The following is a 24,606-nucleotide window of genomic DNA, read 5'->3' on the forward strand; positions in this document are numbered from 1 at the left end:
TGAGTAAAGACAAAAGTGGACGAAAGCGAGGCAAACCTGTGGCTCCACAACTATAATTATAACGTAACATAGACTATATCGATGTAAAGGATATTGTGACATCTTATATGTCGTATAAAAATATATCGATATTTTTAAAAAACTCGATATATTGCCCAGCTCTAAGCCTCAGGAATCTTTTGCAGGTGTTTAGAGTTAATTCGTTGATTCAGATGGTTAGGTTAATAGCTCGTTTAGAGAACCTTTTCATGATATGCAAATTTTTTGAGATAGGAATTTTGGGTTTTCATGAGTTATGTATGCCAAAATCATCATTATTAAAACAATGACAGGCTTGAACTACTTCAGTTGTGTGTAATGAATCTAAAATATATGAAAGTAATGTTTATCAGTACATTACAAGAAATAATGAACTTTATCACAATATGCTAATTTTTTGAGAAGGACCTGTAACTATCAGTAGCTTACAGCTTTGAGTGTTTAAGGTATGTGCTAACTAAAAATAAAAAAGCAGGAACTCCAGCAACACTTGAGGAAAGAAGAATAGCTTTAATAATTGACCAACACGTTTCGGCTTGTGCTATGAATGCTGGGACACTGCTTCTTCTTCTTTGGGGTTTAACGGCAGCTGGCATCCTTGTAGATGCAGTGCTGCCATCTTCTGTTTCAGTCCGTTATTACACTCTTAAATCCTACTACTTATTCCTTTTGGGATCTTACAAAGCTTCAACAAAACGCTTGGACACTGCGAGCACGGGGCGCCCTCACAAACACAAAGCATGAGATGAAGCATCACTGAATATGTTTCCAAACCAGCTTCATTCTAAGCCAAAGACTAGAAAATATGGTGAAGCATATCTTCCCTTTGGTTTCACCTGCACAAGTGTGGAGGTAGGTCTCCCCTGCAGAATTCGTTTTCCCTGTGTCGGGAGCAGCGCTGGGCTCTCCAAATCACGGACAAACAGTATCCCACATTCTTGATTTTTAGTTCACAAACACTTGTTGTAATGACTAACTACTCCTGACATTATGAAGATGTTACAGTAAAATTATAGTGGGATACAAATAATATCAGGCTGATCCTGCCACGATTTGTTCCCTCGGTTCAAATCACGGACAAACAGTATCCCACAGCTGTTGATGTTTTTAAACCCATTTTGCACAGAGAGGCATTTTTTGAAAAATGTATTGATAGCAATGTTGAACATTATTACACAGGAAAAAACAACTACACGTAAAATAATCACACCGTGATGCCTCTGCCTTTCTAAATGGAGGGACAGTAACTGCGTGTGTAAATGTAAGCGTGTAAAACCTGCAGACAGTCAGATTAACAGTATTTCGTCTCTATCTGCCATTCTGCAATTCATCTCATGTAAACAATAATGTGGCGCACAGCGTGACGTGAAAAAAGGCACATACCTTTGACGTTGCGTGACGAACTCTGTATTCCTCGTCCACACGTAAACGCAAAAGGAGTTTTAAAAAATCTCAATTTTCGGTGATTCGAAACGCCGTTTACGTGTGGACGAAACAGCTGCGTTTTCAGCTGTTTCAGGTGTGGACGCAGCGTAAAAGAGTTAGTAGTTTATTTTATTACTACCTGTAATTTATTGCAGATTACTTGTATTTGCTTAATTTTTTACTAAATGTTTGAGGTGTGAAATAAACTGCAATGGAGCAAAATATGGGTGTGTGTGGTTGGAGGATGTGCGTGCGCGCGGGGGGGGGCGCGAACATTTTTCTTGTAAAACAAAGGGGGGCCTAGCAAAAAAAGTTTGGGAACTACTGAGTTAGAGGATCATTAGGGGGTTCATTGCCCCTCTTGTTGGGTTACTCCCGCAGGACTTAAATCTGGGACTCTCCACCATTTGACCCTAGAAATGAAGAAGCTTCTCGGATGAAGGTGAAACGTCTTCAAGCAACTTAAAGAAGTCCAGATGGTTTTCTGTCCAAGCTCCTTAGACTGTTACAATAGGAGTTGGAATGAAAATGACATAACTGAAGAAATATTGATCACTGGAGAAAATCTTTTACTTCATGAAAAATTGTGAGTTCAACTGATGATATTGTTCATGCAATGTGTGCTCATAAAATATGATCTTTGTATTTTCTTGTAACTTTTGTGGTTTTTGTTTGTGAACGTAGATTCTGTATGTATGGAGGAGCCCAGGATGGAAAAGATAAAGCTGCTGTTAACAACCAGCTGTGCACACAGTTTCAATAACAGTGTAACTGTGATATTTTTCTCACCTTTTGTGTTGAAGTCATTGTTTCCTCTGTAGTGGCTGAGCTGAGTCCAAATGGCTGAAACTGTTCCTCTGCTGCTCCACCAGACTCTTCTCCTCCTGTTACTCAGCTGGGACACAAAAAGTATAGATATGTATTTTATCCCTGACAAGAAGAAGCAGAGCAAATAAACATTACTACTCTCCTCAGTGACAACATTACCTATGAACAGGACTCGGCAACCCTGGGCACGCGTGCCACAGCTGGCACACGAAGGGTTAACTGATGCTACGACCATAGCTGGACTGACCATCGGGCATACCTGGCATTTGCCCGGTGGGCCGATGGTGATTTTTCGTTTTTATGGGCCGATGACTGTGGGGTTTTTTTTGTAGAGTATAAACAATGAGAGGTGGTGGATTGGCCAGATGCTGGCCAGTGTGTAAAAATTACTCAGTTGTTTGGTGGTGGCTATGGCGGAGCTTCCACAGAGGCCAGCAGGTGGATGAGAGAAAGGGGAGGCAGGAGGAGGAGAGACCCGAAGCGGCCGCCGGTCCGAGTGTGAACTGAACTTCAGGTAAGAAGTTATGACCTGCAGTCTATCTGGGTCAGATATAAACCAAGTTTAGGTGGAGTTTATTTTCGTTGTGGTGACTTTTTCGTGCTGCGTGCTAGCTAGCATGACGGAGTTTCTATACAGCTGGGTGGTGCTATGATGTTACTGATGTTGAACTTTATTTTGTTCATAAGGTTAATTATTAGAGTTGCCAACCGTCCCCTGAAAAGCGGAATCGTCTCGTATTCAGAGAAAACATTATGCGTTTCGTATTGAGGTGAAAAGGAACACAGTTTGTCCCGGACTTCAGCTACAATGAAAAAGACACAAAGCTGGAGTTATTCTGTGTCTTTGCTGCACAGCTCGCTCTTCTCCTCTCATTCTCTCCCCTCCCTCTCCTGTTGCTACTTTAATCATGAAACTGATCAATGATCAGCTGATCAGCTTTTCTCTCTTGTTTATCGCCCACTTTGCGCCAGAAAGAGGAAACCAGCGGATGTCGCGCTAAACAACAGCAGCACGTTTAAGCTTGATAAGCTGTTTGTTAGAATTTATTTAATATTCATTTCTAGTATCAGCTGATGTTTGCTGGAGCTACAGCTGTAAAAGCTGCTGGTCATGATATGGGTTTGGTTATCTGGTGAGAGGGAAACATGAAGATGAAACCAGGAGATGTCCTTACTGAATCATCAGAGCTGAACAGGTGATGGAGAAACAGGTTTACCTTTTAGGTGACATGAATGAGTTGAAGGGAAGTTATGAACTGTTTCTGAGAGACAAATAACACCAGGATCCTTTTCTATGTAGCGGACAGCTGGTAACTGTGCAGGGGCGGGTCTAGCAAAGTTTTTTAGATTGATGCATATATACCATCAAAACAGTGAACATCACTCTCACAACAGCATTTGTTTTCCTATAATGGTGGGCCGGTCTCTAGTCAAAATGCCCGGGCCGATTTTTTGTCCCAGTTCAGTCTGTATGCAGCTCATCTGCAGTCTGGTGTTACCTACATCTTCCTATTCGGAAGGCAGAATTTCCAAGTTCTGAGTACAATCAAAAGCACCACGACTGCAGTTTTTGTGTTGGATGTAAAAAGCAGGCTAGAATCATGGCGGTGGTCAACGACGGTCCAGGCATGGGATTTCTCTCGTGGAAATATGCACATTATTTTTTCCTTTCTATTGGTAGGTGGCTCAGTGCACTTGTGGCAAGTAAGCAAGCTAGAAGACTGGCAAACTTCATAATAACTTCATACTGTCACTGGGTTCAAACTAAAGGAGTGCTCACGAGTATCAAAGTGACATTATAAAATGTTCATAAAAGCAACCAAGCACTTTGTAATAAGTTTGATATGAATCTTTTGTAATGCTTGGAGGAAGCTCTGTGCAAGTTTGATCAGCAGTACAACAGCAAAACTACTTAGAGAGATTGGAATCAGAGGACAGGTGCAACGGCAGGCTATAAGAGAATTAGCTAACACCGTGAGAGGACCAGTCACTGGCTGTGGCTAAAGAGGGCTGACATCACTTGGGCAGCTAAGGCAGTCAGCTAACCGCGAGACACACGCGCAGGACTGATCAACCTGAAGTTGGCCTGCCTTAGTAGAGGGCGTCAAAAGAGTAGAAAACCTAACACTAGAAATTTTACTGGTTGAATGATACAGCTGTCTCAGGGCCTCCTGGAGGCTGTGCAGCTATCATCATGGTAGTGAAACCTAACGGAGGAAGGAAAAGAAAAATGTTCCGCTCTTCTCCCCTCTGCTCTTTTTCTCTTTTCTGGGAGGCAGCGGGGGATCTGGCACGGAGATGTGGGATGCCAGATCAGGCGCCTCCCTTCTGGGTCTGCTCTCTCCTATCTTGTCTCTTTTGTCTTACTTCTCTCTATCACCTTTTCTATCCATTCAAAGAAGTGAGGCTCCTAAATATCAAAAAGGTAAGTATTACTTCTTATTTTGCAGTGAATTGATAGAAAAAATTGTAGAAAACTAAACAGAAGAAAGTAGAAGAGAAATAACAATTTAATATAAACCAGTGAGACACTCCTTGGCCTGATCAACCCTGGCAGGGCCTCCCTGGATGAGGGTGTCTAGTCATAATGGCCGAAACACCCAATCAATCCAAGGTCCACTGCTGACGATATGTCCCAAAATGTTAATATCATAATCTACATCAGATCTCTAATCCATAAACCTAACCAATGAAAGTAAAAAAATAGCAGATTAGCTTCTGATAAGAGACCGAAAAACCCAGTGAAGTTGAGGCACACAATAATGTGTCCCGCTGGTAAAGTTTCTGGGCTGCCTTTCCTCATAGCAGCCATCCATCAAGACTTTCACCATTGGAAAGCAATGCATTATCAGGAATTGGAACAGCTTGTCTTTCCACTGAACCAAATAAGGATTTACTTGTTTTCTGGATGGCATTACCTTTGCCTCCAGCAACACTGTGAGGAACCTTTCAGTCATTTTGACCAGGAGATGTCCTTCAATGCACATATTAAACAAATATGTAAGACTGCTTTCTTCCATTTGCGTAATATCTCTAAAATATCCTGTTTCAGAGTGATGCTGAAATACTAGTTCATGCATTTATTACTTTTAGGCTGGACTACTGTAATTCATTATTATCAGGAAGTCCTAAAAACTCCCTGAAAAATCTTCAGTTAATTCAAAATGCTGCAGCAAGAGTCCTGACAGGGACTAGACAGAGAAAGCAAATTTCTCCTTTACTATACTCTTCATAAAATAATTTCCAGGCAGATTCCATATCTGGAGATAAATTCTTTTCCAATCAAGGTGAAATGGATCATGAATTCTGCTTCTGACTGTTGCAATGGTCACTAATGTCATCTGCAAACACTGAAGCAGCTGTGTGTTTATGTCGGATGTCTGTGATAATGAAATCAAATAAAGATGGATTTCTGGAAATTTTGAATTCAATCTGATGGGACTGTCAACAATCTCAAAGAAATTTAGTGAGTTACAGTAAGCTGTAAATGAATCTGATCGCACTTATAGCCAATTACAGTAAATCTCCATAAGAATTAATTAAATTAAGGGACTGGTCAGCTCCAGAAAGCCGACCACAAACTGGCGGTTGTAACCAGTCAGTTCCAAGAACTGCCTCACCTCTTTCGAGTTAGCAGAAGGGAGTAAACTACAAGAACTTTGTCTCCCAGTGAAAATAATCTGAGTCTAGCCCCACTGTTGTACAGGCGCTGCTGCCGCTGATGATGGGCTGATGATGCAACGCAAAGGCACAAAATCCCGTGGAGGCCTCCTGCACTGCAAACAACAGAGTTTTTCGTGTGTTTGACCTCTGTACTTTCTGCTAACAGAAAACCTCTGGATGTTGCTGAGTCACAGACATAACCTTCTTTGGTTCAATCGCTGGTCTACTCGCAGCTTCCCACTCATGTTCGCCTGCCTCCCTGCCCAACACTCTGACTTTAACAAACTCACTCATCAGGATTACCTCTTCTCCACACCCGGACCACCTACTCCTCTGTGCTTTGCCTCCGCCTGCATAAAAGTAAGACTGTTTGCAATTCGCTACATACACTTTGGATCAGCTTCCGAAATCCCAGCTTACACCCGTTTCCCTCATTTACAGTGATCGTGAAAATTCCATCACACCCTTTCGCTTCGTCCCACTCCTCAGGGGTCCTGCACTGGAAGTTACCGTGTGTCGGATTCCCAACCCCCAACCCTCAGCCATGACAGCTCCTCACGGACCACCTCACAGTAGCTGTAGTGATTTTTTAGACTCTTATTTCTCAGTTTGTGTTTATGTAAATGACTCTCAAAGTCATGTGTTAAGGAATCACAGTATACTTTAAGTACATAGTGTTCTATTGGAGTATTTTTAGTGTAGATTCATAATTTGCTTTGTTACTCTACTTAAGTTTATGGTTAACTTGCTGAGTGCTCCTTGTATTTCTGTTTACTCTGTGCCCCAGCACGCACTCTGTAATAAAAGTCTTTTTTGCTCTCAGTCCCTGCGTCTCTGAGTGCTGTCTGCATTAGAGTCTATTCCCCTTGTGAATCATGGAATTTAAAGTCTTATTCAGCTGCTCCACCAACCCATCACTCTGAGTGATCAGTGTCAGTAAGTATCTCTTTGGGGATACCAACTCCGGACTAGGGCTGGGACAACGCGTCAACGTAATCGATTACGTCGAAGTAAAAAAATCTGCATCGATGTGTCGTCACTTTCAAAACAGACATGGCGGCAGCGAGTAGCGGCAACATGAGTGAGGCAGTCGCAGTCGACTTAAACCACTCCACCCGAACACGCAGTTCTACAGTATGGGGATATTTTAACGGAAAAGGAAGTGATTCAGTCGTTTGCCGGCTTTGTAAGGTGGAAATGGCCTATCATAAAAGCACGACAGCTATGCACCAGCAGCTCAAATGACGGCATCCAGGAGCAGCTTCTGAAAAGGACAAACCACCGTAAGTTTTCAACTTTTTTACTAACGCTGGTTTTTGCCCTTTAATTCATCCAGACACCCTCCCCACGTAGACATACACTCACTCATAGACAGAGATAAACACCCAACCTCTGTAAATGCAAAACTCATTTAAGCTGCTTAGCAGTAACATATAGCAGCTGCTGTTTAGTTGTTTTTTATTTGTGGCCAATGCTGGCAAAATGAGTCGGAATGCGCACAGGCTGATTATCAGAATCGGCGAAAGACGAAAATGTGAGACAGCGAATTGGCTGCAGGAAAAATGTTAACAAAGACAATGCACCACCTGCTAAACATAGCCGTCGTGGACACTATTACAATATATATATATATATATATATATATATATATATATATATATATATATATATATATATAGAGAGAGAGAGAGAGAGAGAGAGAGAGAGATAGATAGATATATAGATATATATATATTTGCACATGTAATTTCTTGTTCTCTAATATAAGATGGTACGAATACTACAACTTTATTTTACAAATATTTTTATTAAAAGGTCTTCAAATTAAGAAATTTGTGTTTTTCATTGATATACATAAATTAGTAAATGTGAAATTGCTATACAAGTCAAATAATGGGGAAATAATCGAATCAAAACGAAATTGAATCGGATTGAAAAATTAATCACTAGATTAATCGATGCATCGAAAAATTTATCGCTAGATTCATCGATTAGGAAAATAATCGTTTTGCCCAGCCCTACTCCAGACATGAAATGAAACAGAGCTTATGACATTCTTTTTGCAGAAATCCTGCACAGTGGCACTGCTTCGGGATGTTGTGGTGCATAATTGACCAGAACTAATACAAAGCGATATCCACGTGCCCTCTGTGTAATAGCTGATTGAGGTTCATGCATATGCACTCAAACTTTACATCTATTAATAGTAAAAGGGGCGAAGATGCTTTTGGAATTGCCGGGCTTTCTATGATTGGTCACTGTGAAACCTGCTCCTTAGAAACACAGCAGTGCTTTGATTTTCTGTTTCAGAGTTTCTTCTTGCCACACCGCACCGCAGATATTCTTGTTTCTCAACTTACTCTCCTCTAATCTCACTTTTTAACAAGCGTTTTAACAAGCACAGTTTGTTTGCACTTAGCATCTTAAACACACCCCCAGCGAACTTCATACTCACAGCAAGTTTTTGAGAAAAATGTAACATTTTATGACCTTTTTGTCCTGGAAGATCGATCCAGAGTTTTTAATGAGCTGCCTGTTCAGTGTGAGTGGAAAACAGCTAAGTCTCCTCCTCTGATAAACCTCCATCTGTGATACTGAGAACAGTTAAATTAGTTTGAATCTGAAATCATGGCTCAAACTACTTGTTGTGAGACCATTTCTTTATTTTTCACACCCTAAAAACTTTGCACAGTTCATCAGATATAACTAATGATTTAACAGTATCAGGATTTCATAATACAAACTTCAAATCAACAAGGAAACAGCTGCAGAACATGTGGATCAAAATGAATTCATTAAAAAACAACACGTAGACTTCAAGGATATTGTAAATACACTAAAGTGAAAGGAGCAGCCAAAAGTAGAGGTTTGATAGAATTTGAATGAACTAAAAGGAGTCATCTGCTTTCTTTAAAACGACCCTAATGTGTGCTGCTGTTTTTAACATTTCTTTGCTGCCATTGAATGTGCTCTTGGAGCACTGCTCCACCTTCTGGTACAACCTGGTATTACATGGAAGTACAGCCCAACACCAGTTTAGCTTGAGATTCTTTTTTCTGGACATAAAGTCAGAGCAGTTGTTGTTTCAAAGACAGTTGACGGATTTAGTTCATATTGGAAGCTTTAAGGGCAACTGGTGTGAAATTATTTGGAGTTCTGGGAGAAAGGGATCTAAGAACAAGGATTACCACAGTAGAAGATTAAATATGAAAAAGGATTAAGGTGTAATTGAGGTAACACATAAAATGAATACATGAAAAACAATTACATTTGGAAAACTGAGAAACGTCAAATGAAAGACATTGATGTGTATATCTATATCGACAGTTTTGATACAATATTAGTTTGGTAAAAACACATTCCTATAACTTTTATAATACAGTAAAAAGTACAACTACTAGTCACTACTATGTCCTAAGGGAACAAAGATAAAAACGGGTCTCAAACTCAGGGCCCGCATATTCACGTGAAGAATTTTTTTACATTTTTTTAAATATTTTTTTTAAAGATTTAATATGAAGACAACATGAGCAGAGTGTTACAGGCACAGACCTTTAAGAATGAGAGAGGGGAAAATGACGATGACAGTCAATGGTTGGTACAGGCGAGAAACGGAAGATGAAAGAGTGTAAAGTGTAAATCACGACAGCCAAAAAGAGTGCCTGACAAGCACATGTTAACACTCATCTGTACACTGTGTTTGCCCCCTCCAAGTTCAGATGATGTTTTCACAGAGCAGATAATGAAGTGAATGTTTTTTGAAGCTTTTGTCACACAGGTCACAGCTGAAGTTCCCTTCAATGTGTGTACTTTCATGAACGTTACGATTACCTGAACATGAGAAGCTTATGTCACAGTGTCTGCACTTGTATGGTGTCTCTCCTGTGTGGACGCATTTATGCACTTTAATGTTATCTGCACTGCAGTGGTGAAGGATGACCCACACTGGTCACAGATGTCCTTTTTGACCCCACTATGACAGAGTTCATGTTTTTTAATGCACTTGATGTGGTGAAGCCTCTACCACATTCTCTGCAGTAGCTCATTTTGTCTCCAGGGTCTCTACGTTGATGCCTTATTAAGCTCTCTTAATGACTGAAAGTTTTTCCACAAAGGTCACAACGAAACGCTTTCCCACCACCACAGTGACGACAGGGTTGAGAACTGGATCCATCTGTGTCGCTCTGCTTCTAAACAAAGACACAAACACAGTGTAAGTCAGGGAATTCCTTCAACATTTTTATCCTGAACGTCGCCTAATCAGACTTCTTACACTCAGACTAAAATTCAACAATAAAAATATAAATACTTACCTCACAGTAACTGCACTTGTGGAGTTATTTTCTAGTGTGGACGTGTTGGTGTTTTTTCAGGTGAGGTGGAGACTTAAAAGTCTTATCACACAGGTCGCATTTATAAGGTCTTTCTTCAGTGTGGGTAAACATGTGGCTCTGTAACTGTGTGGCTGTTGTAAAGTGTTTCCCACACTGATCACAGCAGTAAACATCACTTCCAGTGTGAATCCGTAGGTGAATATTTCGGCTGCCTGGCTGGCTGAAATTTTTTCCACAAATGTCACAGCTGTATGCCTTAATTCCAGAGTGGGTGAGTTGGTGTCTTTTTAAGCTTATAGCCAGGGTAAAAGACTTTCCACACAAGTCACAGCAGTATGCTTTAAACCCACTGTGGATGAGTTGGTGTGTTTTTAAGCTTTCAGCATGGGTAAAAGACTTTCCACACAAGTCACAGCTGTGTGCTTTAACTCCACTGTGGATGAGTTGGTGTCTTTTTAAGTTTGCAGCCAGGGTAAAAGACTTTCCACACAAGTCACAGCTGTGTGCTTTAACTCCACTGTGGATGAGTTGATGTGTTTTTAAGTTTGCAGCCAGGGTAAAAGACTTTCCACACAAGTCACAGCTGTATGCTTTAATTCCAGTGTGGATGACTTGGTGTGTTTTTAAATTTTCAGGCAGGGCAAAAGATGTTCCACACAACGCACAGCTGTGTGCTTTAACTCCACTGTGGATGAGTTTGTGTCTTTTTAAGCTGTCGGCCCGGAAAAAATTCTTCCCACACTCATCACAGCTGTATTTTTTCTCTCCCGTTCTTCTGTGAGGTTTGTCGGCCTCCTGAGAGCGCTGACTTCTCGCTCCATGTTGGTCCTGCAGTGACAGAGATACAAACAGAGGCAGTGAGTGAAATGCAGTCGTGGAACAAACTGAAACTCCATTAGTGGAATTAAAGAGTCAACAAACACATTGTAGGTTTGTTACCACCACCTTCTGGTGATATTATCACATTACAATGATGAGCTACAATGAGAGTTGCAATGAAAATGACATTATTGAAGAAATATTGATCACAGGAAAAAAATATTTTACTTGTGCTTTTACTGATGCTGTTGTTTCAATGTGTGCTGATTAAATAGTAGGGCAGGGCAATATGACCAAAAATATTTATCACGATATACATTTGAAAATTTGCTATAACGATATAACTGACGATATAATTAACACTAGACAAAATACTTAACAACTCCACAACTTTATTAATGCAAAAAAACAAAAAACAAAACCATCAATGTATTTTAATATAAACAAGCAGCTTTTTTTTGCATTAAAGTTATATAAAAATTAACAGTGCAAATGCGAATTCCTTGCTGACAGTTTAACCAAAAGACATTTCCAGTGGAAACTGGCCGACATATCCTCAGCATAACCATGTATAATATCCACAAAACTTAAAAAGAGGTTATACACACACAATACGGTAATATTATGTTGAAGCACAGTACGTATCACTCTGCGAGGCTCCTGCCTACGATAGCCGTAACGCTCCGACAATCCATCAAGCGGTGCGGCTTCGTAGCTTAGCAAAGTCGTACTAAAACATCTGACAGATTTTCGAGCGCCGTGTAGCACATAAAATCGTTTCGAGGTCAGTAAACACAACCAGAATTCATACATAAGGCACACGGGATTATAAGGGGCACTGTCGATTTTCAGAGAAATCAAAGGATTGATTTTAAGTGTGCCGTATTTTCCAAAAAACACGGTAATAACGACGGCCCGCTAGCATGCTCTACCAAAAATAGTGCTTTGTTGTGTATCTGACGGACGAAAGCTAAACCAGTTCCACACCACTGAAGTTGCAGCATTTTTACAAACCAATTCTGGTTCATCCGTTTCATTCAACATCCACTTTCGCCCTTCTCATTCTCTGTCACCGCCATGTGCGTATGAAAACAAAGGCACTGCGCATGCGCGTTTTACCCATATTCTATCGCGATGTTTCATTTTCTTATCGTTGCCCAACATTATACCGGTATTACCATGAACAGTATAATATGGCCCAGCCCTATTAAATAGGATCTTTGTATTTTCTTGTAACTTCTGTGTTTTTTTTTCCCTCGTAATACCCTTAGGTCCCCTCCTCGATTCAGAGATGGTCTTTCCCTTTTCACGTAAATGGCCTCCTTGACTCGGCGCTCAAACCAGAGTTCCTCCCTGTCCTGCCTGTAGGATTAAATAGACTTCAGAGTCCTGACCTGATGAGGTAGCTCTTCTGTGTTGTGCCATCCTCTTACCCAGAGGTTGTTTGGTTTCCCCGATGTATAAAATCTGGAAATCCTCCTGACATTTAACAGCGTACACTATGTTACTCTGTTTCTGTCGGGGGACCCGATCCTTGGGGTGGACCAATTTTTGGAGCCACGTGTTTTGGGGTTTAAAAGCCACCAAGATGCGATGTTTAGAAAAAAAAAAAACAGTCTCTTCGGTTCCGATACTCCTGACACAAATGGGATCAGAACGAGTTTTTACGTAGGGCAGTGGTTGTCCTTCTCACCTGGATCGGCTGGAACTTTCTTTAGGCGCCTTCCCAGTTTTGACAAATGTCCAGCTAGAATAACCATTTACTCAGGGGCTTCTTGATGTGATATTCTTCTACTTCATGGCCGCTGTGTCAGTAGGGATGGTGTTTGCTCTGTGTTCATGCTCCAGTGGATGATGAGAGTCAAACCTTAAATACTGATCTGTATGCGTAGGTTTAGGGTAAACATCAGCTTTTAGATGTCCCCCATTACTGATAGAAATCTCACAGTCTAAGAATGCTAACCTGCCACTTTTCATATCCTCCCTGGTGAATTTGATGTGTCGGTCCACCGAGTTAATGTGATCCGTGAAATGGTACGTGGTACGTCCTGAGATTTTATTTTCACCCAGGTGTCATCCACATACCTGAACCAATGACTTGGTGGTGACAGATCATCTGCAACTGGAAACGCTACATCAAAATGAACATGGACATGAAATGGGGATTCTATGGTTTCTGTTTGTGAATGTAGATTCTGCATGTATGAAGGAGCCCAGGATGGAAAAGATAAAGCTGCTGGTATGGAAGAAATATAGTATCATCGGAATTCAACTATTTTTAGACATTGAATTTTTAACACTGAATTTTTATCCTCCAAATTTCCTTGCAAAAATATTCACCTGCAAAAAATTTATCATCTACTCGAACTGAGGAAAACGTTTGACTAACTCAAAGACAATTTCCGTGCCTCCCCTGCCTGTCTGCAGAGGCAGTTTTGAATTTAGGAGCGGCAAGATGGCAGCGGCAAACCCTGGCGGTTCTCCGGTAAGTATATTGTGTTTTATCTTCAAGTTTGTCTTTTGAAACGTTAATTTTATTTAAATCCGTTGCTCACGTATAAAGTACACAGACGGGGTCTTTGCTCAACTCGTCTGAGGCGCTACATGCTAGCATCCTGCTAACCGAGCTAACCTTTACATGCTGTGCTTTAGAAAATAGGATACTCGGTACAAAACCGTACTCCGCAGATATTGATAGATAGACGAACACTGCAAATGTAATGTTGGAAACGAGAACGGCATTTGGTGAAGGGGTAAAATACACCATGAATAAAGCCATAGAGTGAATGGCTGCCATGGTTGCAGAATGGCCTGATTTAATGACAAGAATGGGGAAGAGTGAGGTGAAGTGAACCAACGCCATGAATCACGGTCAGACAAGGCGGGAATAAGGCAGTGATCTGTCCGTCAGTATGAAGTTGGTGTGTGCTTTGGTGAACAAAAACTCGAGACCGGTAGCAGGAAGATGGGAGACTCGTGTTTCACTGGAATAGTGGTGAATTAAAACATCCTTTGTTGGGGAAATTTAGGTGTAAGTGCATCCATACAGGCGAGACAGAGGCAGACCAGGCAGTGAAGAAAACAAGGCAAACATTAGAAATATTAAAACGGAAATATAGGATTAATATAACATACAATTAGGGAAAATTAAAGGAACACAATGTAAATTATACTGTAAAGTCATTAAAACAGCATAACCTGATTAAAAGAAACATGTAATTGGGTAGGATGGTGATGATGATGATGATGATAATAATAATAATATTAAAAAACATGTACAAGATGGGCATGTATACTTGTACCCAGAATTTAACAACTATAAAGTTGTGGCATGCCAGTACCTTACCCCATCCATTATATCCACACTTTCAGAAAAGGATATGGTCAGTATCTTTACAAATACTATCTAAACTTAAACAGATAGCATAAGTTAAACGGGATATTCCCTCTGCGCTCTCCTAGAGAGAATACATCAAATTAAACAAATAAGTAGCCTATGGCATTTAAAAGTGGTTACCTACAATTCTGAAATGATAATACTAATTCTTATTGATGATGATATTGTATTTGAAATCCTGGTGTAACACTGAACCCGACATCATAAAATGATTACCCTTGTAATGTCAGGGAGCTACAACCAAGGAGGGAAAATATTACTATCTCACCCCTTGTATCCAATTACATAACAGCACTGCTTAGTAAAGGTGTTGAATTAGCTGGGTCGCTCAGTTTGGGGAAAATTGTGGGTAGCCTGCAAGGGCCTCAACTTCTCCATTCCAACAATGTGCAACAAATGTGCACAGCTGATCTTCAAGAGTGGAACATCGGCCAATTACTTCCAACTTTAACGTATTTTTGCAAAAATATTCTTAAAATTGTCTCTTTACACAGATCATAATGATACAAGATGGCACTTGTGTAATTTCCTATAAATTCAATAAATCTAAATAATTGTTACTATCCTGTTAAATCCTGAAAAATGTTTTAACAGCTGTGTTAAATTAAACTTCATACTGACACATGCTGGAAAGTGCATTCATGAGACTTTTTTTTTATGCCTTCTAGAGCAGTAGCAATCAGAGATTTTAAGGATTCTTTTACATTTTTTTAAAAACACTTTGATTAAGGCATATGTTGTTCTTTATTATCAGATCTCAGTTTGTTTAAAGCTTCGAATGTTTTGGGGTACTCTTCTTTGTTTTCAGGGTTCGTGGCAACCACGGATGGGAAAATGTGGAGGTTGCACGGCTGATGTTTACTGTTCGTGGCACAGGAAGAGGCAGTTTCATTTCAGGAATGAGTGTGCACAATCAAAGGTTTGTTCTCATAAAATACTGTCAACCTCAAATGTTTCTGACATAAGATGGAAGGTGTTGCAGCTTTATTTCCATTATTTAAAAATACAAACATTTAAAGGGTATAGTTTTATGAAAAATCTTTAAAGTAAAATGTCTTTAGAGAACAGTGCCCTATCCAGCAGGATATATTGTCTGATATGTGTCAGGTGTTTTTTTGTTGTTGTTGTTGTTGTTGTTTTTTCTTTCAATTTCCATTATTTACCCCTCAAGGAAGAAAATATTGGACAGGTCCTACAAACCCCAAAGAGCCTTCAGGACTCTGCCCTATTTTTAGTTATTCACACACCTTTTCCAGTCTGTTACTTCCTTCCCTGAATGTTCATTCTGTGTTAATGGTCTGGTTGTCATCTCATGTGTTGCCACTGATCATTACAACCCTTTTGGCACCTTTTAAGTGATATGCCTGGGTCCTTCCTACATGCCCTGATAATGTATTATTACTGTTGTCATGCACACATTTCATGTAGGGTTAGAAACAAGCAGGGAATTTATCATACACACCAAAAGAAAGGCCATACCTAATTAAATATTTTTTATATATTATTTCAGAATAGAGCGACTGTGGAGAGACCTCTGGGTGGCCGTTACATGCATTTACTACGATGTTCTTCACAACCTTGAGGAAGAAGGCCTTCTTGACATTTCAAATGCTGCACACCTCTTTTGCTGCCATTACGTCTTTCTTCCTCGACTGGAGGATGATTTTAATACATTTTGCAGTGGATGGGACAACCATCCACTGCGAACAGAAAACAACATGAGTCCCCCAACCAGCTGTGGGAGTTGGGTCACAGATATCACCCTGTTCCTGTTCCAGAAAACACACAGGTAAAGGTGCACATTTTTAGTACTCATTGATTCTCTTACAGAGAATGTGATGATTTTATGGATAATTAAAGTCAGTCATATATCCACAAACACAACAAGCTGAAAGTCAGTGATGCTGCTCAGTTTGCAGTCCTGAATATCACGGCACAAGCAGGATTCACTGCACTGTTAATGTTAGCTATGTTATATTGCTGCCTCTGTTCGGTGGTGTCGAGCCAAACGGACTTTAACGTGTGTTTGAACGAGCTGACGGTTCACTCGTTAAGCTGAAAGAAAGATGCTTTAATCACAGGAGTCACACATGTGTCCACTGTACCATCTGGAACTCTTCTTGTTTAGCACTCGTAATAACACAAACACTAAATCCTCCTTCTCTTGTGCTGTTTTGTAGCAGTGTATACACCTGAGACTGTCACCTGTCTGTCTGTCCTGCACTCTCTCTCTGTTTCTTTCTCTCTGATTGTGGAATAAAAGTATGAACATGTGTTTATAAGTTACACTTGTGTTTGAATCCTGCAGCTTATCACACATTTGATTTCCATGTGTGACGACTGCAAGTGTCCAGAGTGAGGACAGACTGAGGGAGCCACTGCTGCACATCATCTGTGAGGCTTTGCACCCCTGATGATCCACCAGGACACACTCAGCAGTGTGTGAGGAAGAGGAGGAGGAAGAGCCAGCAGCGTACTGCGCGTACTGCGCGTACTTCAAGCGTGCAGACCCTGAATTGGGACACAGCCTTAATCACTCACCTCTAAACAGCTCTCTTTTAGGAGACACACTGCTGGCTAACGGTGTCATGTGATCAAACAGCGTAATTTAATTGGCTGAGAGCCGCTCGACTCGATCTAGTGCTGATTGCTCTGGCTTGGGTCATTTAAGTCATTATCACTTTTGCAGTTGAATTTTTGCAGGTGAAATTTTGCAGGTGAATATTTGATGGTGAATTTTTGCAGGTGAATTTTTTGCAGGTGAATTTTTGCAGATGAATATTTCTGCAGGGAAATTTGGAGGATAGAAATTCAGTGTTATAAATTCAATGTCTAAAAATAGTTGAATTCTGATGATACTATATTTCTTCCATATGCTGGTAACAACCAGCTGTGCACACAGTTTCAATAACAGTGTAACTGTGATATTTTTCTCACCTTTTGTGTTGAAGTCATTGTTTCCTCTGTAGTGGCTGAGCTGAGTCCAAATGGCTGAAATTGTTCCTGTGCTGCTCCACCAGACTCTTCTCCTCCTGTTACTCAGCTGGGACACAAAAAGTATAGATATGTATTTTATCCCTGACAAGAAGAAGCAGAGCAAATAAACATTACTACACTCCTCAGTGACAACAATACCTATGAAGTGGGGCTGGGCGATATGACCTAAAATTCCTATCACGATATAATTTGAAGCACGTGCGGTAACGATATATATCGCGATATATTATTTTCTTCTGTATAACGTATTTTCCACACTATAAGGCACACTTAAAATTCTTTAATTTTCTCAAAAATCGAGAGTGTGCCTTATGTATGAATTCCGGTTATGCTTACTGACCTCGATCCGATTTTGGCGTGTAGAAATCTGTTAAAAAATGTTTTAGTACAACTTTGGTAAGCCTTACTGCTTGATGGATTGTCAGAGCATTATGGCTGCCGTAGTAGGAGCTTCGCGGAGTAATCTGGGTCCAAAACTCTGTCCACTTCAGGTCCCAAAGTCAAACGAACACTGAGAGTTAAAAACGGTCTAAATGCTTTCATGTTTAATAAAATCATCAGCGTTGCTGCTTTACCAGGTGTAACAATTAAGTTTAACATCCAGGCATCTATAAAAACATAATTTATTAAATTTAACGGCGTTAGAAGTTAGCTCGCTAGTTTCCACCTAAACATGACATACCATGTTCTGACAGAGAGATTTTTGAAACTAATTAAAACGTACAGCTCTGCTATCACTTCCAACAGAAATGAAGACAGGAAACTAAACAGCAGTGGCGTTTGTAGGGTTAATGAAGTTGGACTACCTGCTATATAATATTGTGCTACGTGATCACTAGCGACACAGCTATGTTAGCATAACATTAGCACAGTGAAGCTGGAGGATGAACGGCAACTATTTTTTTCACTCGATAAAAGTTAACGTGAGGGTTTCTGGTGGTCAGGGACAAATGCAATCGCATAGCAGGATGCTATACACGGGCCAAACTTCAGTCAGGAGAACAACTGAGATTATTCATCCACAATACAAGGTTAGTTATTAATATACTGCAACAACATGGGAATAGAACAGCTGCGAGAGAATTCAACATTAATGAATCAATGTTACGGAAGTGGAGGAAGCACAGCTTTTGGCTTTCCCCATATTTCAAAAGTGCTTCATCTCTTTGCTATGACTGTCGCCCGGCATAATTTACAGATGATAATGGCTGTAGCCGCTGCGATGCTTTCGACAAAAACAGGCGCAGCTTGATGACATCATCAACATGCGCTATCGCGATAGAGCGATATAGTCAAAATCTCTATCGTTGGCCAAATTTATATCGTTTCTATCGTATATCGTTTATATTGCCCACCCCTACTATGAAGCTTCAAGGTGAAACCCCAGAAGCAACTACAAAAAGAAAGTCATCAGCTGCCTACAAGAACTTGAAAAAGCCACTGAGTGCCCTGCAATAGGGCTGCCACAAACGATTATTTTGATAGTCGACTAGTCACCGATTATTTTTGCGATTAGTCGACTGATCAGATCATGCATCCATTGGACGTACAACGTACAGCTTATTGCACCAGCATGTATCTGCTCTTATATAACTATCATTAGCTTACAGCTTGAAGTGTTTAAGGTATGCGCTAACTAAAAATAAAGACAAGATGACAGTTTATTAAATTTTAATGACATTTGCAGATTGTTTCGGTGAAGATTAATAAACTCAGCCATCTGCTCCTTGCTATCTAAAATATAACAGGACACCGGAGTAAATTCTCGAGTATCTCACACTTCTGATAATCAGCTGTCTGCTTGATGTTTATTCAGCTGTGTAAAAACTTTAATCTCAGCCAAACCAATTTACTCAGGAACAAATAAAATACTAATAAAAAAACAACAATGACATTTTTAAGTTATCTAAGTGACTCATATATCATGTTTAACCTGAGTAGCGAAAGACGGCGGTGGGTTTGAAAACGATTTGCCGGAGTCCGGTGTTCTCACGGGCTCTAGTGAGCCTTGAACCCCGGCTAGCTATCGAGCTGTTGGGTAACAGACGTCTCCGAAAACGCGGAGCGCTTTTGAAAATATGTGGTGTCTTGATAAACTGAGCAGATATTTGAGGTTTACACAGTTACATTCTCGCCTGAAAATATGTTAAACATTTATTTTGTGACCCAGAAAGAATAATAAGAGTAATTTTAAAACTAACTAGCTGCCGCCATTGTTGACAACTGCGCTGGGCCGCGCTATGAATTCTGGGACACAGGTTCTTCTTCTTCTTCGGGGTTTAAGGGCAGCTGGCATCCTTGTACATGCAATGCTGCCATCTTCTGTTTCAGTCCGTTATTACACTCTTAAATACTACTACTTATTTCTGCGTCTTTTGGGATCTTACAAAGTTTCAAACAACGCATCGACTATTAAATTAGTCGTCGACGATTTTAAAAGTCGATGTAATCGTGACTAGTCGACTAATCGTGGCAGCCCTACCCTGCAGACCACCACCTTTGCCCAGGGGATGCTGCACCCTGTATATATGGACTTCCATAGATACACAAGGAGTCCCACTCAGACTCACTGGTAGCAGCATAAACTCAGCCACCTACAACATTTCCAAGCACCTCATCACCATCCTAGCTCCCCTTGTGGGGAACACACCCCATCACATCAAAAACTCTGCTGACTTCACCAACAAGGTCCACAAACTTACACTTGATCCAGATGAAAGCAGAGTGTCCTTTGATGTGGTCTCACTTTTCACTTGTATACCTCCAACCGAGGCAGTGGAGACTGTCAGGAAACAACTACATCAAGACAGCTCCTTACAAACCAGAACCAGCTTCACCCTGATCAGGTCTGCACACTGTTAGACCTCTGCCTTACCACCACATATTTTAAATACAACGAGGGTTTCTACAGACACAAACATGGATGTGCTGTGAGCTCCCATGTGTCACCCACTGTAGCCAAACTTTACATGGAGGAAGTGGAAAGAAAGGCTCTTGGTTCTTTAACAGGGACAGTGCCTAGCCACTAGTGGTGCAACAGATCAAAAATCTCATGGTTCTGATCGGATCACGGTTTTAAGTCACGGATCGGATCAATTTTCGGATCAGCAAAAATAGAAAAAAAAAGACAAAAATTCGACTCGCCATTTACTTTAAGTATTTTTTGCCTATTAAAAAAACATTCAACTGAAGACTCATTCCACGCACTTATATAAAAACAAATTAAGGTTATGGACATTATGGACCATGCTGGGCAGCCTCTGCATCCTCTGCATACGGCCATAAACAACCAGAGGAGTCTGTTCAGTGACAGGTTGCTTCTCCCATAGTCAAGGACCAGCAGACTTAAAAACTCCTTTGTCCCACACGCCATCAAACTGTTTAACTCCTCGCTGGAGGGGAGAGGGAGGGGAAATGGGGACAGAGGAGGGGGGAACAAGTAGCTGTAGTGCCTTTTCACTGTGCAATAGTTTTTGTTAATATCCAACGGTGTAATAGACTCACAATACTTGAAATGTGCCGTTCCCTTGTATTCTTATTCCTATTAATTCTATTTATCCCTTTTGTATTCTCTGTATTTATATATGTGTATATATGGAATATTTCTGCTCACATTCTGCAACTTCTGTCGGTGCTGTGCTACTGGAAACTGAATTTCCTGGAGGAACCCATCTGAGGGATAAACAAAGTTTCATCTAATCTAATGTAATCTATAGGGCAGTACAGGGCTTTGTATCTACCACTCCGCTGTGATATAACGAGCGGTCATGGTCACGTGGCTTTCCGTGGCCCTGGAGGTCCACCCATTTGTAGTTAGAGCAACAGAAGATGCCTGGGACAGTTCAGCCATAACTTTAAACTTCTCCTGCTCATACACGCTTGGAACGATCTTGTCACTGAAGTGGACACGCAACGAGATATCACAGCGTGGCTCAAGCACGTTCATCACAATTTAAACCTTGTTTTGCACAACAGAATACAGCCTCCCGTCTGCAGCTAAACACCCAGTAGCTTTTGTAATCGCTTTAGTCTGGTCGGACTGGGCAGCAAAGGGCTGCTTAAGTGCCGCAAACTCCTCTGCTCCTCCACTTGGACCGCTAGCGCTGACCATAACTACCGCTTGACAGACTGACCACGCGCACCAAACACATACTTTTTTTTTCCTTTTTCGAATCTTCGCATCACGTGCGTACCGAACCGTGGAGTGGGATCGGTTCGGATTTTGGATCAACCTTGATCCGTTGCACCTCTACTAGCCACACAAGAAGTCCAGTCACTTTCTGTATAAGACGCCTTAACGCCCACTCACATCCTGGACCATCATCAGGATCATCAGGGGGTCCTTTTGTCCCTCTTGGGGGAGGGGAACACACACTCCCACAGGGTTTAAATCTGAGACTCTCCGACATCTAACCTTAGAACTGAACAAGCTTCTCGGGTGAGAGGTGAAATGTCTTCAAGCAACTTAAAGAAGTCCAGACGCTTTTCTTTCCAAGTTCCTCAGACTTTCCCAAACCTGTTTTCATCTAACGACTCTGCTTCTGTCTGGAAAACACTCAGACAGTGAACCAACCACAAACCTAAAGACTTCAATGAACCAACAATGCACACCAACAGCCTGAACAGCTCCTGCTGTGGATTCTACCAACAATGACCTGTTACCCCCCCACTCAAGACTTTCAACACCTTCAGCAACCCCCGTGATTATAAAACATGTCCTGGACCTGATCACCACTTCACAGTCTCTCCACCCTCCATGGGTCCTCTCTCCATACATGAGAGATGTAAACAGACTCTTTAAGAGACAGAAACCCCAAAAAGCAGCTGGACCAGACTCAGAGTCTCCATCATAAACCACAAGTGAACAAAACCCCTGTTTTCTGTAAACAAAAAATAAAAACAAAGTCCAACATTCAATCCACAACATGATTAAAAACATTCTTCTTCTCCCAAATCACCAAGAGCTGCACATTAACCACCACAATATATTTTCATTCTCTGTGCTTTCAAATATGAACTTTCATCTCTGATTCATTAGTTTTTGTTAACATCACTTTACAGCTGCCAGACTCATTAAAATGAGAGTTTGTAGGAGTTCACTTCCTCTCATGTGTTCATCCACAGCAGCTGTAAGTTATTGTGACCCTGATACTGCAGCAGATCGCTCTGATTTCCTGTTATCACTTCAAATAGAAATGAGGCTGTAGAGGTTTGGTGCATGCAGAAAAACAGCTGCAGGGACAATGAAAAGACTTTTCTGCTCCAACTTCTCCCAGCATGCTGAGCTAATGATTAGTTGGTGTTTTTCTCCAAACACTCTCTCACTCTTCTCTCAACGTGTTCACAATAAACTGTGAACAGACACCGAGGAGAGCAGCAGAAGACCTCATTCAGGAGCTAAACTCAACATGAACTGAACTCACAGTAAAGTTAGCTCGGTGCTTACCTTTAGATGAGCCCACAAACCGAGAGAAACTCCGTGATGAAGCTGGAACTCTTTCCAAACACAGCAAACAGATCAGGGAGCAGAGACCCACGTGGTTCACGCTGATCTCAGCTACGATCCAGGAGACAAGGGTGGGCAGATCGATGCAGATATCGATCCAAACGTTGGTAGTGGTATATGATCGATACTTTACGTTCGTCTCTCGCCTCTAAGTTCACTACTTTACTCCCGTTTCATGGAAAAGCAGCTCTCTCTGCTCGACTCCTCTCCCGCACACACACTTTGCTCCGCCCCCTTCTTTCTGCTCTTCTGTGACTTGTTGGTTTCTGGTCACGTGACTTAGTTGCGCAGCGTCACTGGCTGTATCACGATTACACACAGACAAAGTTAATCTAAAGACAAGAATTTTAATGCGCCAAGGCCGACACAAATGGTTTTTTTTAATCTACTTTCAAATTCATTTATCACAAATGTAACAAATAAAGTGTTTAGAAAGTTAGCACATACATGTAATTTTTAAAAGTCTTTTTATGTATTTATTATTAAATATCAACACTTCACCGAGTTCTTTTGATTCCTCAGGGGCATCTGATGGAAGACAAAACACTGCTCAGTAAACCATTTAACACTTAATTTCACAATACTTCTAGAAGGGAGATGCGTCCTGCAAGACACGTTGCCACGGATCTCAAAATGGTGGTGTGCCTCTAACAGTTTTATTACAGAAGCTCTCTCATTCTAGTCTAAACTTCAGTCTCAGTAACTTTCCACTAGAGATGGTCCACTCTTATCTGCATTTTCCCAGGCAAGCGTGAGCGAGAGTCTGCAGCTTTCTACTCCCCAAGGACACATGGTCTCATGCCTTTATTTTCAGGGCTGTGTCCACTTAATACTACACTATATAACTTTATAGCTTAGAAGCGCTGCAGCAGAAACTTTGCTCCCGCCCCTGGAATAATTACTCTTACTCTCGCTTTCATCTGCAGAAACCAATTAGTTTACTCAGCTTATTACACCCCAATTTAGTTACTCTAACACACTGGGATGATGCTCACACACCGCCTCTTTGTCTACTGCCGCAAATTGACACTGAGAATTCAATCAACTTGGCGATCAGACAATTTAGACAAGCTCCAATATGCACACTTTGATTTAACACGTGGTGCTTACCTTTATCTCTGTTCGCTTTGCTGGTTGAGCCCCCAGATCGCCCAATCTGTCTTCCTTAGCCTCCTATTGGAACTCCAGAGTGGTGGCCCCATGATCGGAAGGTTGGGGGTTCGACTGCACTGAATGGTTACCCTGAGGTACCACTGAGCAAGGTACCGTCCCTACACACTGCTCCCCGGGCGCTGCATTGGTGGCTACCCACTGCTTCACTGGGTGAATGGGTTAAACGCAGAGGAGCAATTTCCCTATGGGGACTAACACATACACATTATTATTATTATTTATGGTGGTTCATTCAGTCTTTGAGAGTGCAGTACCTGAAACACACACAGACAAAGTTAATTTAAAGACAAGAAATTTAATGAGCCAAGGCTGACACAAATGTGTTTTATCTACTTTCCATTAATTTATCACAAATGTAACAAAGTGTTTAGTTAGCACATACATGTAATTAAAAAAAGCTTTTATGTATCTATCTATAGAACGCT

At 41.0% G+C, this 24,606-nt stretch overlaps 2 long non-coding RNA genes across 2 annotated transcripts; one reads left to right on the forward strand and one right to left on the reverse strand.

Annotated features, from left to right (window-relative positions):
• Nucleotides 1-9,382: 9,382 nt before the first annotated feature.
• LOC134634721 (uncharacterized) lies at nt 9,383-23,215 on the reverse strand. Its single transcript, XR_010094865.1, has 4 exons — nt 22,949-23,215; nt 17,443-17,548; nt 10,269-11,117; nt 9,383-10,145 (listed from the first exon to the last, which is right to left on the reverse strand). It is a non-coding gene; the product is annotated as an uncharacterized LOC134634721 (long non-coding RNA).
• On the forward strand, nt 13,505-16,915 carry LOC134634864 (uncharacterized). Its single transcript, XR_010094900.2, has 4 exons — nt 13,505-13,593; nt 15,314-15,424; nt 16,016-16,294; nt 16,814-16,915. It is a non-coding gene; the product is annotated as an uncharacterized LOC134634864 (long non-coding RNA).
• Nucleotides 23,216-24,606: the final 1,391 nt, after the last annotated feature.

Source organism: Pelmatolapia mariae, linkage group LG9 (genome assembly GCF_036321145.2).
Source record: "Pelmatolapia mariae isolate MD_Pm_ZW linkage group LG9, Pm_UMD_F_2, whole genome shotgun sequence".
NCBI lineage: Eukaryota > Metazoa > Chordata > Actinopteri > Cichliformes > Cichlidae > Pelmatolapia > Pelmatolapia mariae.